Consider the following 17171-nt stretch of genomic DNA (forward strand, 5'->3'; position numbering starts at 1 on the left):
CACGTGGACTCCCGGGGCTGGCAACCTGTTACTCTTCCCCAGCCCAAGACACGGACCCTGGATACTGACTGCAGCATGAAAAAGGAGTCTTAGGATTGATTGCACTGATGGGCAGGTTAAATGTCAAGAGAGATACTTGGCAAAATTGCGAATGGATCTGTGAGGAAAATCACTGTGGTACCTTGTATATAACATATAAAGAACCTTTACATTCAATAATTTTTAAAAATTCAATTAAGGGCAAAATTTTTTTAACAGGAACTTCACAAACTAAAACACACAAATGATCAATAAGCACATTAAAAGGTTTTCAATATCACTACACTAGTCCTCAGTGAAATGTAAAGGACACCACAAAAAACATCACTTCACACCCACTAGAAAGGCTAAAATTAAGACTGACCATCCAAATTCCGGAAAGGGTGTTCTAGTGAGGATTCCCATACGTTATTGGTGGGAATGTGAAATGTTCCAACACTTTGGGTGACAAGCTGTCAGTATTTTTATAAAATAAATGTATACTCACCATGTGATCTGGTAATTCCACTTCTAGGTGTTTATACAAAAGAAATTAGAACAAATCTATATTGTGTTTGAAAAGCTAAGTCAAACCTTTCCCCAAAGTATAGAACATGTTAACTTAAGTTTCTTGAAGACGCATAGTTGATTACCAACACGCTATGGATTCCCCACTGACTTCCCTCTGCTCCGCACACCCCAGCACAAAGTACATCCTACAAATACAATATTACATATTTCAGTGAATAAATAAATAAATATAAATTATTTAAATTATGAAAAGTCTTAATGATGGGGACTTCATTTACCTGCTCATTTCACAACCAGTACGTGTGATGAGGTACGGGATAAACCAACACCTCGCAGAGCAATACATGCGCTTCCCTTTCACCATTCAGCAGATGATTTTCCAGCACCAGTGAGGGTGTTTGGAAAGTTCATCAGCTGCCCGTGTTTGTTCTGGTGGCAAGTCCCCAGGATGGGTAATATTTGAACAATGTATGCTATATAGTCAACCAAGCAGCAGCTTGTACCTCCCTGCCATGTGATTTGGTGTCACTTGGGAAAGTCTTCTAGGCACATGACATGAGGATTACGTGGTCAAGACAATGGCAGTCTCTAACACCTACCGTTTTCCAGAAGGCTGGAGAGTCGAAAGCTGACACACATCCTGATTTGGAAGTCCTGGATGCAAAGACAGGATTGTGTCCTCTGCCCCAAGGGCACGAGGCTTGCTGCCTCCTTATGCACATGGGACCTTAGAGAAAAGATGCTCCTCTTCTAATTCCTGGGCTAGAGAAACATTCAGGAAGTATGGCTTTTATTTTTTGCCAGCGAGGTTGCTTTGTCCCATCTAGATGATTCTTCATAGTATTAATAACTTGCAATGATCAGAGAAAATGTAAATTTAAAGTAAAAAGTAACTTTACTAATGCAGAAATTCCTTGAAAGAGCAGTAATTTTCCCACCCAACATATTATCAGCAGACTTCAATACCCTAATTATTTCAGTGACTCGTGGAACACAAGTGGGAATGTCACTGTTAATGTCTCTCTGCAAGAATCTGACACTGAAGACAGTTTAATTGGCTATTACATTCCTGAAATAAGATGTAAATTATATAAATAGTTGGAATCCTCTAAGTGTAAGCAAACACACTTGAAATGAACTGCTCATAATTAAAAGATCCAGTGCCCCAGTGAGGTCCGCGCTGCAGCCCAGATACACACCTGTCACCAGGAAGCCAGGAAGCGAGCAGCCTGGAGCGCCAGGTGTGGGCGTGTGGACGCAGAAGGGCCCGGCACGTTGCCCCACTGTCCTGAGGGTGGGTGGGCCCGCTACTGTCAGAAGACAGAGTTGTCTGCACCCAGACTGCAAACTCAGAGTATTGTTGGGAGTTTCCAAATCTCTTTTCCACCTACAATGGAGCTGATTGTAACAAGCGCTTGGAAATGGATCCGACGGAGGGAACGCTCAGCCCACAGTGTTCCCAGCAACGGGGAGGAGAAGCACCGAGTCTTTGCTTCTGGGAAGACATCAGACTGCTGAGCAGAGGCCCCCGGGTGGTCTGCACACACCTCTGGGACAGACCCGTGGTGACCCCATGTTGGGGGATGGGCTGTAGCTCTGCAAATGCCTCCAGCCAACGCCTGAGTCCCACCCAGGGCTCCAGCCCCTCCCAGGGGAGGGTCCGAGAAGCATAAAATCTACTGTTGACCCAAAGCCACAGGCTTTGTCTAAATGCTCACTTTCTGCTGCCTGAGGAGGTGCCTGTACCCTAGTGTAGGAAGGAGCCAGTGCCAGCCTCCCTCAGGGTACCACCCCAGGGAGTGTGATACTCGATGTTCACAGGCATCTTGCAAAGAGGAGAGAGTGTTTTCCTGTCATTTTGTCTGCAACAGAATCTACCTTTCTTCATGAAACCACTTTAATCAGAAATTTATCAATTTCTAAAAAATGAAGACGAAAGAATAGCCATCAAAAACTCGTGTCATATTTTTTCCAGAGCCCATGTCCATGACATTCCACTGCTGGAAAAAATTATTATGAAAGGGGTGGGAGCCGCCAGCACCTCCAGCCAGAACTACCAGACAGAAAACTAGAGCTGAGCTTTGTTTCTGGACTTTATCAATAATATGGACTGAAGGCCAGGCCTTCCACTTCACGCACGCATCTACCTCTGCCTCCACCAAGTCCTGTCAATTTAAAGAAGGAATATTAAAAGTAAGAAATGAAAAATGATTTCAAAGAAAGAAAAATGATTCCTTGGAAGAACAGAACACTGGGGAATTTCTGGAAGCTGTAAACCAACAGTGATGAGATTAACAGAGAAAATCAACATCACTGAAGATCCCCCTATACAATATAAGCATAAAGCAAGACCATTTGCTAAACATGCAGTTTTCCCAGCAGTATTTTCAAGTAACCATGCAATGTGAGGCCTCAAGAGGAAAGAAAAGGAGTGACTCTGGGGGCCTGGGAGTCATTCATTCAAGACTTGTCGAACAGCTGTTCCAGGCTGAACTGCTGGGCTCTAGTTTGCTGCAGGTTAATGCTGGAAGAACCGTTCCCTGCATGCTGGGGAGTTCTGCCTTGGGAGACCCGAGCATGAAATCTGGGCACAAATGAGACATGGGACATTGTCTCAGTGTATTCTGTTAGTCAGCAAGGACTCCTGATAGCTGAAGGCAAGCTTCCTGGGCACCCAGCAGAAAAACCTGCTCATACAGGCTGGGGTGATGGCTGTCTGCCAGCTCTGGGCTCAGTGATGGGGATTAGCCACTTTACCCACTTTCAAGAGACACTGGCATTGGTAAATCTTACAAGAGCTGTGCCAGACAAGGGCTCTTTCATCCACAGAACCTGCAGGAAATCAGTTGGGTGCTGCCAGCTCTGCCTTCCATCTGCAGGGGTAGGAAATTCACCTAATCTCTCTCAGCTTCCACGACCTGAGGTGAGGTCGTCCAACTATCCGGGCAGGTTACCAAGGAGAAGGCAGAAGAAAGCAAAGAGACCGGCACTGGTACCTCCTCAAAGCAGAGCTGTTAACCAAGTTCACTGCTGCGCTTCCCCTCCCGTGTGGTCTCAACCCTGCCTTGAGCAGGGCAGCCCGGCTCTCCCACAGGGGTCCCTCCCACCTGCAGTAGATTGGACCCGGCAGCTCCAATCACATTCTGTTTCTTCAGGATTTGAACCAAGAGATACAGAGACTGAGAGACTTAGAACTTGAATGAAATTTGCAAAACAAACATTCCTGATGGTATATCCAGGATTTGATGAGCTCAATAAAATTAAAATAATCTCCCTTTTCTTGAGCTAGTTTAAATGGGTTTCTGTTACTTACAGCCAACCAGTCCCAGACTGAGCTCACACTCATAATGCCCCTATTAATGAGAAAGCTGTAGGGAATGGGGGTGACTGTCATCTTCCCGAGGTCTTACGGGGAGCCAGAAATGGGTCTGGGCACCGAATCAAACTCTGCTGACCTATAAACCAGACCTGTTGGTGCAGCTCATATTTATCTCCTGTGTTTAGATAATGAGAAAGTTCACCCAACAGGCTATTAATTATTTTACTCAGCATGACTGCTGAGTAATTATATCATCTTATAAGAAAAATGAATATGCAGAATTTTAGAATTGACCTTATCACTATTAATTGTGCCTTTAAATATTCAACAGTACATAGTGAAATTCATCCACTTTTTAATCCCATATTTTAAAAAATTTTAATCTCCTATGAACTAAAAGATTGGTTCCTACTCAGCATTTTGGAGAACTCCATTAAATGAATAATGAATAGCTGTAAGGCCAATAAAGCAGAGTAACAGTGGTAATGGTAACATTACTGAGAGCTTATTAAGTGGCCTTTTATAGGTTTGGCACAGAGGTGAAGTGATTCGCACAACTCACACAGCCAGGAGTGGTGACTTGGAACTGAACCCACATGGCTCAGGGAGGTCAGTGCTGCAGTGCCTCAGCCGGGCCAGTCCCCACCCCACAGCAGCTGCGAGGACCGGCTGCTGATGGTACCTCACCTAGGAAGTCACGTCTCCCAATGCCACGGCCCGCAGCCAGCAGCTCTCCAATGCAGGGACCGCCCCTGCCTCACAGGGGCAGCAACGCAGCGGTGAGGTTCAGGTAAAGGGCCTCGCAGCCTGGGTCTGCCCAGACACCACCCGCCTCAGCCCGCTCCCTGCCTGCCCCAAATCACTTTCTCTTTCACCACCCCCTCCCGGAAGAGCACGACCTTGGGGTTCACCACCTGAATCCTCCCGTAGGCTCTGGTTCCTTGGGAACCTGTCCTACAACCGTTGGTGTCACATCCCTAGAGGTAGAGTTGTTGCATCTGGAAAGCAAGAGGAAGACGTAGGAGTGGCTTCTCCACCATCATGCCCAGCAACATGCTTGGGGCACTTGAATTTCCACCTCAATAATCTGTGGCTCTGCGGCCAGTCAGAAGTCAGCTTCTAGAGGTCTTTCACCCAGAGAGGTGGTGCCGCTAACAGGACACAGGATGCATCCTTCTGAGTGGGAAGCGAAGGCTGCTGTTGGCCACTGGGGCTGCTCATGCCTGAGAACCAGCAGGCACAGGAGCAGCCTCACCCCCAGGGCTAGTGTGCCCGGGCCACCGAGAGGTCAGGCAGCACTGTGCCCTTAGTAGTGCCAGGTGTTCCTCGGTGTCCCATGCACGGTCTAATGGTAACAGGTGAATACAGCCACCACAGCTTGATACGGTTTTGGTCACCAGGGCTTCAGACCCATCATGGGTAAGGTCAGGTCAGCCTGCTGGCAGGCCCCTGGATCAGCCAAAGTGCTAGGTAGGAGTGAGAAGCGTGCCAGGGGTAGTAGATGAGAGAGGTACTTTCAGGCACTGCAGCAGGGCTGGGCATAATCCATCCATGCACCCTCCTTTTGTAGGTTTCCCCAGACTTGTGACCACAGAATCAGGGCAGAGTGAGGTTAATGCAGGAAACCAGTGGACTTGGGTGGTGCACAGGGTGGACTGTCATGGGCAGGATGTGCCCACCCACATCCCCTCTGCCAGGCTGGCGCCCCCGTCCCAGCTGTCCTGCGCCACAGAGAGCTCACACCCACCCTGCTCCCTGAACTGTCTGTCCTCTGCCCACTGGAACCGCTTCTTCTGGGAAGTCACCCAAGCCCCTCCCTGGTGTGGCCCACAATCAATGAGCCGTGATGGGGGAAACAGAACCTGGCCCTGTGACTCCAGGGGACAATGCTGCGGTTGACTAATGCACCAGAGGCCCTGGGGTCAGACCATAGCTCGACCTGGTGAGCACATGCTTAAGGGCTCTGTCCCCTTTTCGCCACAGCACCCCCTTCCTTCCTGATTTTCCGGCAGAGTCCCTCCCAGTGAATCACCAGCACCCAAATCCCTGATATGAACTCTGCTTTTAAGAAACCCAGCCTAAACCCCGGAGGGTAGGCTGATCCACAGTCATCATCATTCCCATAAAAAGAGAAACACAACTAAGATTTTATAGTTGATCTTTACAACTCATTTTAAAATTTCACTGGGTTAAAATTTTAGCATTATAAACTATAGCCACGTACAGTACACAGAGTAAAAGATATAATGATATTTTGAACAACTGAGATGGCAAAGAGAAAGTTCCAGTATGATATAATTGCCTTATGAAAAACTCGATGCCTGCCTGCATGAAGCGCTGAGGCATCGGTGGCTGGTTTCCTGATCCCCAAGAGTCCAAACGGATTGTTGTCACTGGCTCGTGTTGCCACTGTCTATCCTACCTGATGCATGGAATAGGCTTCAGCTCACTTTCTCAAAAGAAGTGTGGCTCCTATTTCCAACTGACCAGCTCGTTGTCTTCTTGGTCTCCAGGAACTTGCCACTGAAACTTGAAAAGAAGCATTTTAATTCTGTTTTTAAAATAATTCCTCTCATGTCAACCATAATTGTGACAACTTGTCAGTTCTGTAGTTTAGGTCATGGTTTAGAAACAGGGAGATCTGTGCAGAAAGCCTCCCAGACAGCCAGAACATGGAAGTGTCTGTGGATGTGCATGTTTGTCAAGTTATGTGAGTCAAAGACCAGAGGGCTGTGTTGGGGCACCCAGGTCATTTTCAGTGAAAGAGAAAAAAATGGCAACACAGACATTTAATTTCAGAGAGGGGCTCTCAAAAAGGACTCTGTAGCTGAAAGTCTCCAAACCCGCCCTGACTCCTCCAGTCTCACATTTCTTTCAGGTCTTTTTCAATTTCAGAGTGGTAAGAACACTTAACACGAGATCTGCCCTCTCTAATTTTTAAGTGTTCAACACAGTCTTGTGGACTCTAGGCACAGTGCTCCGCGGCAGATCCCTGGGTCATATTCATCTTGCTTAACGGACACTTAGGACCATTTATAGTAACTCCTGCCTTCCCCTCCCCTAGCCCCTGGCAGCCATTCTGATGCTATGACTTTGACGACTTAGGCATCTCACTTAGTGGAATCGTGCAGTACTTGCCTTTCTGTAACTGGCAAGTTTCATTGAGCATAACATCCTCAAGGTTCATCCATGCTGTGTCCTACTGCAGAATTTCCTTCTTCTTTAAGGCTCAATCGGTGTTCCCCTGGGTTTGCAGACCACATTCTCTATCCGTTTATCTGCAATGGACATTTGGGCTGTTCCCGCATCTTGGCTGTTAGGAATAATGCTGTGATGACATGAGAGAGTTAATACCTCTTCAGGGTCCTGAATTCAATTCTTTGGGGTAAATACCCACCAGTGGGATTGCAGAATCCTATGTTGGTTCTAATTTTAATTTCTTGAAGAACTGCCATATGACCTTCCCCAGTGGCTGTGCACTTCACATTCCCACCAGCAGTGTACAAAGGGTTCCAATCTCTGGGTCAGCACCACAGTGCCAGGAGGCGGAGCTGGGGTTGTGAGGTGGGCAGAGCCGAAAACCTAAACCCTCACCGTAGTCTAGACTTCCCCTGAGGTCAGCACTGGAGGCTGGGGGAAGAAGGCTAGGGGCCTGTGACACACAGCATCTACGCCATACATCTAAAATAAGTTATTTTTCCATCAAAGACAGTGCCATCAACTTGCTCACCCCATGGACCTGCATGGTGCCTGTCCTTGCCTAGGGCCTGGGAGGAAGGGTGCAAGCGTTGCTGACATGCTTGGCTGAAATCCCTGCTCAGATGCTTTCACCATTTTTTAGATCCCAAGACAAACACCATTGTGACCAAGGATTTAAAAACAGCCTAAACTTTGTCCCATTACAAAATGAGAAAAAAGTTAACCCAAGTATACAGAAGTCTTAATATTTCTTTTTTTTAAATATTGGAACATTTTAAATATGCAAAAAATAGGGTTAGAAAGACAGCAAATATACTCTTACACATTGCCCTGCCAAGAAATACTGGAATGCTGATGACCAGCTACCATGATCATTCAGTGTAACTCCTCTCCAACCCTGTTTGTGAAAGTCGCTGTCCTTCTGAAATTTATCTTTATCGGTCATGACATTTTCACTGTTTATTTTATGTTTATGTACATAAATAATAGAGTGGTATTGTGTGATGTTAAATGTACATAGATAGCAAATCATTTTGAATGTATTCTGCAATGTGCATTTTTCATTCCAATAGAAAAGAAGAACAATTTTTTTTTCTTTTTCTTTAATTAAAAATTTTGCCCACCCTCTACTCCCCATCTCTGGCAACCATCTATCTGTTTTCTGGCTTAATGCATTCATTTTTTTTTTGGTCCCACATATAAATGAGATCATGCAGTACTTCTCTTTCTCTGACTTTTTTCAATGGGCATAATACCCTCACTGTTCTAATAAGTGCAGGTCCTTTTTGTGATGACTGAATAAAATTCCATTGTATATATACACCACAATATTTTTATCTACTTATCTTCTGATGGACAGTTAGGTTGTTTCCATGTCTTGACTATTGGAAATCATGCTGTAATGAACACAGGGGCACAGATGTCTTTTTGAGTTAGTGATTTCATTTCCTTTGGAGAAGTACCCAGAAGTGCAATTTCTGTATCATGTGGTAGTTCTAAATTTAATTGTTTTAAGGATTCCCCATACTGTTTTCAAAAAATGTTTTTCCATTCTATTTGATATATGTGGATATAATGTGTCCATCTTAGCTGCTCCATCACATGAACACATCTCAATTTCTTTAGCAAATCCAAAAATTGATAGATATTTAGGTTGTTTTCAAACTCAGAATTAGTTTTAATAGTATGACCAGTTTTCCAGTACTTATCATGTTTCTAGAATCACTCTACTGGAAATATATATATATATACTTATATTATATATATATAATATATACTTATATTATATATATATATACTTATATTATATATATATATACTTATATAATATTTTTTTTTACCCAGTCTTTAAATGTGTGTGTGAGTGTGAGTGTGTGTGTATGTGCATATGCATGCATACAGCAGTCTCCCCTTGCACCATTTCAGTATCCACAGTTGCAGATATCATGGTCAACCATGGGGAGCAGATAATCCTCCTCTGACATATCGCCAAGAAGGTCAATAGTAGCCTATGTAACGCTGTGTCACAAGGCCTATTTCACTGATCTCATTTCGTCTCATCACACAGGCATTTCCTCATCTCACATCATCACAGGAGGGGTGAGTGCAGCACAAGATGTTTTGAGAGAGAGAGACCACACATCCACATAGCTTTTATTGCAGGATATTGTTATAACTGCTTATTATTAGTTATTATTAATTACTGTTAATCCCTGACTGTGAATAACTTACAAAGCAAACTTCATCATAGGTACGAACACATAGGAAAATCACAGGACATATATATAGGGGCTTGGTGCAATCTGCAGTTTCAGGCATCCACAGAAGTTCTTGAAATATATCTCCTGCAGATAAGGGGGCACTAGTGACTATACATACATATATTTTAGCTTATTTTATGTATTACTGAATTTCATTTGCAAGTATATATTTAAGATACTTAATCTGTGCTCTGGCCTTTATTGGTGACACTGGCCTTTATTCCTCCTTGTCTGTACTCTCCATGTTTGTTCAGAAAAAGGGCTGGACTAGCCTCATAAAAGGAGCTGAGACGTGTTCCTGTCCCTGCAGGGCTCTGTAACATTTTGCACCTGAGTTATCTAAATCATAGAGGTTTGGTAAAATTACCAGGAAATTCATCTGTCCCTGATACATTTTTTGGGTAGTTCTGAGAATCAATTCAGGACTTATATAGGTTTCTGTTTTCTTCTTCTGTCAATATTCATTTTTATTTTATTTTATTTTTCCAAAATTCTCATTGGCATACATTTTCTTGAAATATTGGCTAATAATTTTAAGCTTTTATTCTGTCTTTAGCTATGTCCTCATTTTTACTCTTAACATTAACTTCTCTCTGTTTTATCTTGATTGGCTTTGCCTGAGATTAGTTAATGCTCAAACATCCTTTGTGAAACTCCAGATTTTTCTGGCTGCTGTTGACCTTCTATAAGGTTATTTATTGTATATTTCATTAACTATGTTATTTTTATTATTTCTTTCATTCCATTTATTCCACTATTTCTGTTTTCTAATTGAGTTCAATATTTGATTCATTAATTTTCCATATTTTTTATGACATATAGATTTGAGACAACCAAAATACCCTGTAGGAATTTCTTAAACTATACCTTAAATGTTTTAGTATATAACATTTTCATTATAGTTTAACTCCAAATTTCATGAGTTTCATTATGATTCCTTTTCTGGCCAAGGGAATATATAAAAGTGTTTTTAATTATTACTTCTAATGCAGGATTATTTTCTTCTGAGCATTACTCATTGATTTTTAAATTTTTATATTGGTCAAGAGTCAGAGAATGTGTTTTCTATAATATCAAAAAGGCTCCTATATTCAGAAAATGACAGGGTTACTGATAATCACAGCATTAGTCTTCAAAGACCTTAAAAAGTGGAGAACATAAGAATTTCCTCAAGGGTTGGTGGAACGTTGATGGAACAAGTCACATCAGATGGCACTCAGAGCCCACAGCAGGACAAAGCAGGTGATGTGTCACCATTAGGAGCACTAGGATGATGCCATATTACAGGCAGACATTTTAGGGAATTACTCTCAATGCTGTCCTTTTAAACAGTGCCAAAGCCAGCTGAGACATTCTGTGATAAAATCTTGATTGTAAAGCAGCTTCAACCAAGATACCCTTTATCTTGAAGTTTAAATATTTTAGATCATGTCCAGTGTAAAACGTTCACCAATTAATAAGGAAGCACCTTCTGGCCCACATAACCCAGCAGCGTGTATGAACTGAGTGGCCAAGTCTCTGAGGACCCTGAGTCCTCGGGCACAGCAGCTGCCCCCGACACGGGGGAGCAAACAGCGTGGCTACTGTCTCTGGCGAGGTGAGGGGAAACCTAAACAATTGCTCATTTAAGGCCCAGCCAATGTTGCAGACGTCCATGGAAACACAAAGCCATCCTCCCAGGAACTTTGGGTTCATCCTCTCCCATCTCAGCACAAATCAGGTGCTTAGGGAAGATGAGGGACACCCCTGGGCTCTCCCTCCAAACAAATATAAGAGCCTGGGCACACATTATTATTTGGGAAGAAAATAAGCCCTAAAAAGGTTCAAGAAGCAGAACTGCGCATTCCACAGAAGCGATGAGGAAGGCCCAGGTCCCAGTGAACAGGGAGGGCACTCAAGCCGCTGTGCAGGCCCCTCTGGGCACAGCCGCGTGCCTCCCTCGCAGAGCCCACCGCCTCCCACCCCTGTGTGCCCAACCGGCTTCCTGGCTGCTGTTTATTAGATAGTAGCTCAGAAATTAGTTCATGGAATGAGGTTTAAAGTCATAAAATCAGGTTGTGCAGAGCAAGTTGTTTCCAGGAGGAAACATTCCCCTGAAATGTCTACATTTTAATACTTTAAATTCCAATTTAATACAAGGGACTTCCTAATGGAGAGAAGACAAGACAAGGAAGGAGACAAGCTTGCAATGAGCTATTGTTCCACGCGGCAACCCTTCCTTCCCTGTGGCGCATGAGCCACCGACAGTCTGACTGTTCCCGTGAGGATCCGCGATTTTGCAGGAAAGTCTCGTGCGATGCAGACAGACAGCGGACTTACCCTGGCAACAGCCTAGCTATGGACCTGCTTTCCTTCCTCCAGGAGCCACCATCCCAGACCGAAAGTGCTAGCCAAACTTCTAATACTGAGAAGTAGAAAATAAGGCCTCCCACATATGTCTGGATGCTGAGAGCACCTGAAGTGGTGTGTTAGACACAGAAGCTGCTTGCACGGGACAGTGGGGCACCTCCAAGCCGTCTGCCTCCTGGCCTCCACCCACGCACCTTGCTCACTACACCCAGCCCACCCTCTCGTCTCCCCTCCCCGAGGGCTTCCATGGGGCGGAGAGGCTGCCTTTCCCAGCAGCCACACCAGCAGGGTGCTTCCGTGCCCCCATGTGCCTGGAGTCTATGGTGGCCACCCAGAAAACACACACACCTGGAGCCCCAGAATGTGACCCTTATTAGGGCCTCTGCTGATGTAATTAAGGTAACCGTCTTGAGATGAGACCGTCCTGGACTAGGGTGTCATCTATGGCAGAAAAGGAGATACTGAGAGGGGAGGGCGTGTGGCCCAGAGGCAGACCCCAGCAATGAAATGCCACTGAGAGCCAGGGAAGTGGTTTCGCCTGTCCCCAGACACCAGGGAGGTACCCCTTCACTGCCTCAGAAGGAACCACCCTCCTGACACTGCGATCTTGGATTTCTGGCCTCAAGAATGTGTGAAAATAAATCATCTCTTGAAGCCACCTGGCTGCCGTCCGTTGTTATGGCAGTGGTGGGACACCATGCACCATGCTCCCCCCAAGGTGCTCATGCCCCCTGGTGATGCATGGCTCCCTCACACCAGTGCCTGCCCCTTCTTCTCAGTCATCTCTGAGAGCTGGAGCAGGGCATGGGGCATCCTGGATGCCCAGAACATGCTCGTGAAGGGCACCTTCACTGCACGGGGCTCTGGGACAGTAAAGCTTCCTGTCTGCTGGCCTCCCATTTCCTGTGACCTGGCAGAGCACCCGGTATTCTGCGGACAGCTGGGTACCTCACTTCAGCCCCCTCCACAGCCCAGGACATTTACTGCTCTCCCTACCTCACAGATGGGAGAGCAGAAGCAACGAGGTCAGATTCCCTCACCCAGGCCCCTAGCTGTGTGCCTGCTGGGGGTCTGAGTCACAGCTGCTCAGGCCCTGACTGTGTGGCCCCCCGACACTGGCTGGAACTGATGACAGAGTTCATGAGTCCTGCTTGTCACCCCATGCTCGACACACTTCTGTCTGCCACTTTGTGTTCCAAGGACCTGGCTGGAGCAGGCACGACAGGAAGAGGTTGGGTGCAAGGTCCGGGTGCACATGCGACAGAACCGGAGCGATACTGCCCTCTCCTGACACCAGGCTGCTGAGGCCGCGACAGCTGCGTCCATCTCTGGAGAGCCACCAGGACCAGGTGACAGCTCTGCCCCATGGAAGCATACCTGGGCGGCTCCCCTCAGCCCTCACACCAAGGAGCTGCTGGCCAGTGTCCCCTCCAGGCCCTCCTGTGAAGCCCTGCCTTCCTGGGAAGACTATTCCGGATTGTGACTGTGTCAAGCTCCAGCTCACGTGCACAAACCTCAAGGTGCTTAATGGGATTCACTGCAGTCAAATCAATCCTTACACCTTTTTGCACATCTTTTGTAGAAAGGCAGTCTCTAAAACACCAGAATAAAGCATTGGCCCATGTTTTTTTACTGGATGACAGCTGGTGTGGTGGGGAAGTGGGTTTTAATTTCACTTCTTTATGAGTTTCCAAGGAGACGAGCAGGCGATGACGGACTTGTTCTGTCCAGCACGTGCCCCTCCCTCCCCGGCCAGGTCCCTGTTAAGTCACCACTGCACATCACTGTGCTGGGCATTGGGCCCTCAGGGGTGCAGCCCATCGCTGGGCTGTCTGCACGCCCTGGGCTCCCAGCAGGGCCCTGGAGGCAGCAAATGCAACATCCTCCAGATCAGAGGACAGGAGCCAAAGGGAAGGGTCAGGTGACAGCAACTGTGGAGCCTGGGCTCCCCGTGGCCACTGTTTTCCTGGTCATATCAGAACAGGGGTGGACACCATAACCTTCGCTCACTCCTTCACACAAGTTCCCATGTCAGTTGAAGACCACAAAGCCTCTTTTCACCCCAATATGTCAGCGAGGGTGGGTGTCTGCCTTGCTCAGCAGGAACTGGCAGACAGCTCTTCTGCCACAAGATCTCCCCGTTCATGAGGAGGTGGCACTCTGGGAAGCCACAGGGGCCCACAGGCCAGGCTGTCCCTGACCTCTCTCCACACCTGAACGTCTGTTCTGAGTTCCCAGCACCGGACCCCTTTGAGACTGACTCACGGTCCCTTCCAGCCTTCGGTCACCGTGCATGGTACGGTGCACAGCCTCTAGTGCCTCTCCAAACTCATAGGGGCATCAGGCACAGATAACGGTTCTATATCTTGTCAAAATTAGTATATTAGCCCCACCACTCATGCTACCCAGTGAAGGTTTCAACTGAACTATCCAAGCAAAGAGGTGCTTTGATTTTGAGTTCAAATTACTCTACCCATTGGCCAGCTCTCCACTTTGCTTAAAATAGTCCATGATTACCAACAATTCTTTCAGAATAGGATGCGATTTCTCTTGTAACGGGCACTGGATATCTTAGTTCTGGTGGTCGTCAACGGCCCAGCCTGACGTGAAAGCAGAGTCTTGGGCTGGCGTTGGGAAAGAGTGGGATGTTTCTCCTCAACCCTCTATTTCCCCATCATGTGCCTTCTCCCCACCCTTGCCTTTCAACCACTGTTTTGCTTAAACCTTCCTTCTTTCCACTTCCTACTCAATCTGCTCTCAAAATAATCAAATTATATTTTTTCAGAAAGATAATGAACAGTAACCTTCTTTGTTTATGTTTTTTATTGAAGCGTGGTTGTTGGATTCAAGTATGAAACACAGTGATTTGACAGTTGTCTACATTATTAAATCCTCACCCCAACTACTGTAGTAGTTACTATCTGTCAACATAGAAACATGTGACAGAACTACTGACTATATTTTCATGCTGCACTTTCATCCCCATGACTAATCTAAATTATGATTGAGGTTTGTTTTTAGATTCCACATGTAAGTGAAATCATATGGTACCTGTCTTTCTCTGCCTGGCTTATTTCTCTTAGCATAATACCCTCTCGGTCCATCCACATTGTCACTAATGGCAGGATTTCTTTCTTTTTTATGGCTGAATAATATTCCAGTGTGTATATGTTCCACATCATCTTTATTCATCTATCTTTGGTTGCTTCCATATATTGGCTATCATAAATAATGAGGCAATAAACATAGGGATGCATGTATCTTTTCAAATCAGAGATTTTATTTCCTTTGAGTAAATTCCTAGAAGTTGAGTTACTGGGTTGTATGGCATTTGCATTTTTAGTTTTATGCTTTCCACAGTGTCTGCACCAATTTATATTCCCACCAACAGTGTAGGAGGGTTCTTTTTTCTCCACATTCTCGCCAACACTTGCTATTTCTTGCCTTTTGGGCAGTGGCCATTCTGCTTTCTCACTTCAACAGCTGAGTGTGTAAGATGCCCCGAGGATGGCCAAGCATTGACCACTCATCCACGTGTGATCTCCCTCGGCCTCCCTCACCTCTGACCTCCTCCCGCCTCCAGAGCTTGAGGACCCCTTGGGCCCCTCACCCACCTCAGTCCTCGGACAATGGCTTTAGGGATGTCCCGCTCTCCTTGTGATACTCACTCTCCTGAGTTCTGCTGCTGTCCCCTGGCCCCGTCCCCTGCATCCCCATGATAAAGCCAACACCCAGTCCACCCCACCCTGGTCTGTGCCTCTTTGTCACCTGGGAAGCATTCATGTTCTGAATTGTTGGCATTCTCAGAGTTCAGGCCAGGGACCCCTCAGGATAAGCCAAAGGAAGTGGCCGCTGATTAATGAACTTCAAATGCTAGCTGGCCATGGTCAGTTTTGGCTCTCTGGGGCTCCTCCTGCCTCCTGCACCCCAACGTGTCCCCATCACAGGCCACAGGTGCCTCCTATAACCAGCCTACGTTCAAGGCCTCAGCCTCTCCTGTGAACACAGGGAACTTCCAGCATGCTCAGTGTGGGGGGCCTCTGAGGGATCCTGGTAGAATAAGGGGGAGCACAGAGGGGTTCTGGGAGTGAGACTGTCAGCTCCTTCTAATCAGGTGTAACTGGGAAGGAGGGAAGCCCAAGTACAGCCACAAGCACAAAGCCAATGAGTGCCAGCAGCACTTCGCCCACCCTCTCTGTCCACGGCATTGCTGTCTGCCTACAGCTCCCCTCCCACCTTCACCGTCTCCATCACCCCCTTTGCTGGCCCCACTCCTCAACTTTCTTCTCCCCACACGGTACCCAGGCCCTGGCTGTCCTGGGGTTCCTCAGAGAGGTGCTCCGCCCCACACAGCTGAGGTTGCAAACTCAGTGACATGCAGCACATTTTTCCCACTTGGCTCTAAATCTTTAAATGATGTGCTCACATTTACAACCGAGGGCATAAATATCTGCACTTCTAGCTTTTCTTCATAAACAGAATATCTGGTACACCTCAATTTGCATTTCCCTATGGTACCAATTCACTGTGGCAGGGGAGGGGGACCATGGGGGGAGCTCAGAGAGGGACCACTGGGCACAGTGCACTGCAGTCCACCTCCCCCACTGGCGGCCACTTTGGCTTACTCAGTGTTACGCATTGGATGCTGTGTCCCCCTGAGATCATATGCTGGATTCTAATCCTCAGTGTGATGGTGCACAGAGGGGCCTTCGGGAGGCAATCAGGTCATGAAGGGGGTACCCCCAGGAATGGGATTAGTGACCTGACAGGAAGGGTCCGGGGACTAGGTAGCTCTCTTCCACCATGTGAGGGCACAATGAGAGGACAGCTGTCTGCACACTGCAGGCGGGCTCTCACCAGAACTACCATGCCAGCACCTTGACTGATGTCCAGCCTCCATCATGTGAGAAATAAATTTCTTTATAAGGCACCCAGTTTGTGGTGCTTTACTGTAACAGCGCAAACTGATGAGGACTCTAATCAAGTAACTAACCACCCAAAGGCGCTGAGCCCTCACTGCTGGGATCCTGCATTAACGATGGGTCTGCAGCAGCAGAGGCATCTCTCAGTCACCAGTGCTCCGTGGCTGCTGTTAGGATCATGTGAGTCATGAGACACTGTTGCTCTGATCGGGTGGGTCTGGGGCACAACCTGGCACTGGGATTTCCGAGAGGCCCCAGGTGGTAGCATGGAGACAGGATCACGACCAGCAGCCCTGACGGTCCTTCTCTTCCTGGACAGTGAACCATGTGGCCCCTGGGGCCTCTTTCTAGTCTGAGGCTCCACTGGTATCTGACTTCCTTCTTTAGTCTGTTGAGCATCTCAAGAGAAAAAAAAAAATTTACCCTAGAAGTTGCATAGTTTAATACATGCCTTGCTTTTTAACTTAAGTTCAAAGGAGGCTGGCAGGAAATGAACATAAAATGTATTTCCTTTCTTCCAGTTTTACTGAGATATAACTGACATCAAACATTGTGTAAGTTTAATGGGCATAC

The sequence above is a fragment of the Manis pentadactyla genome, chromosome 2 (assembly GCF_030020395.1).
Source record: "Manis pentadactyla isolate mManPen7 chromosome 2, mManPen7.hap1, whole genome shotgun sequence".
In the NCBI taxonomy this organism is placed as follows: Eukaryota; Metazoa; Chordata; class Mammalia; order Pholidota; family Manidae; genus Manis; species Manis pentadactyla.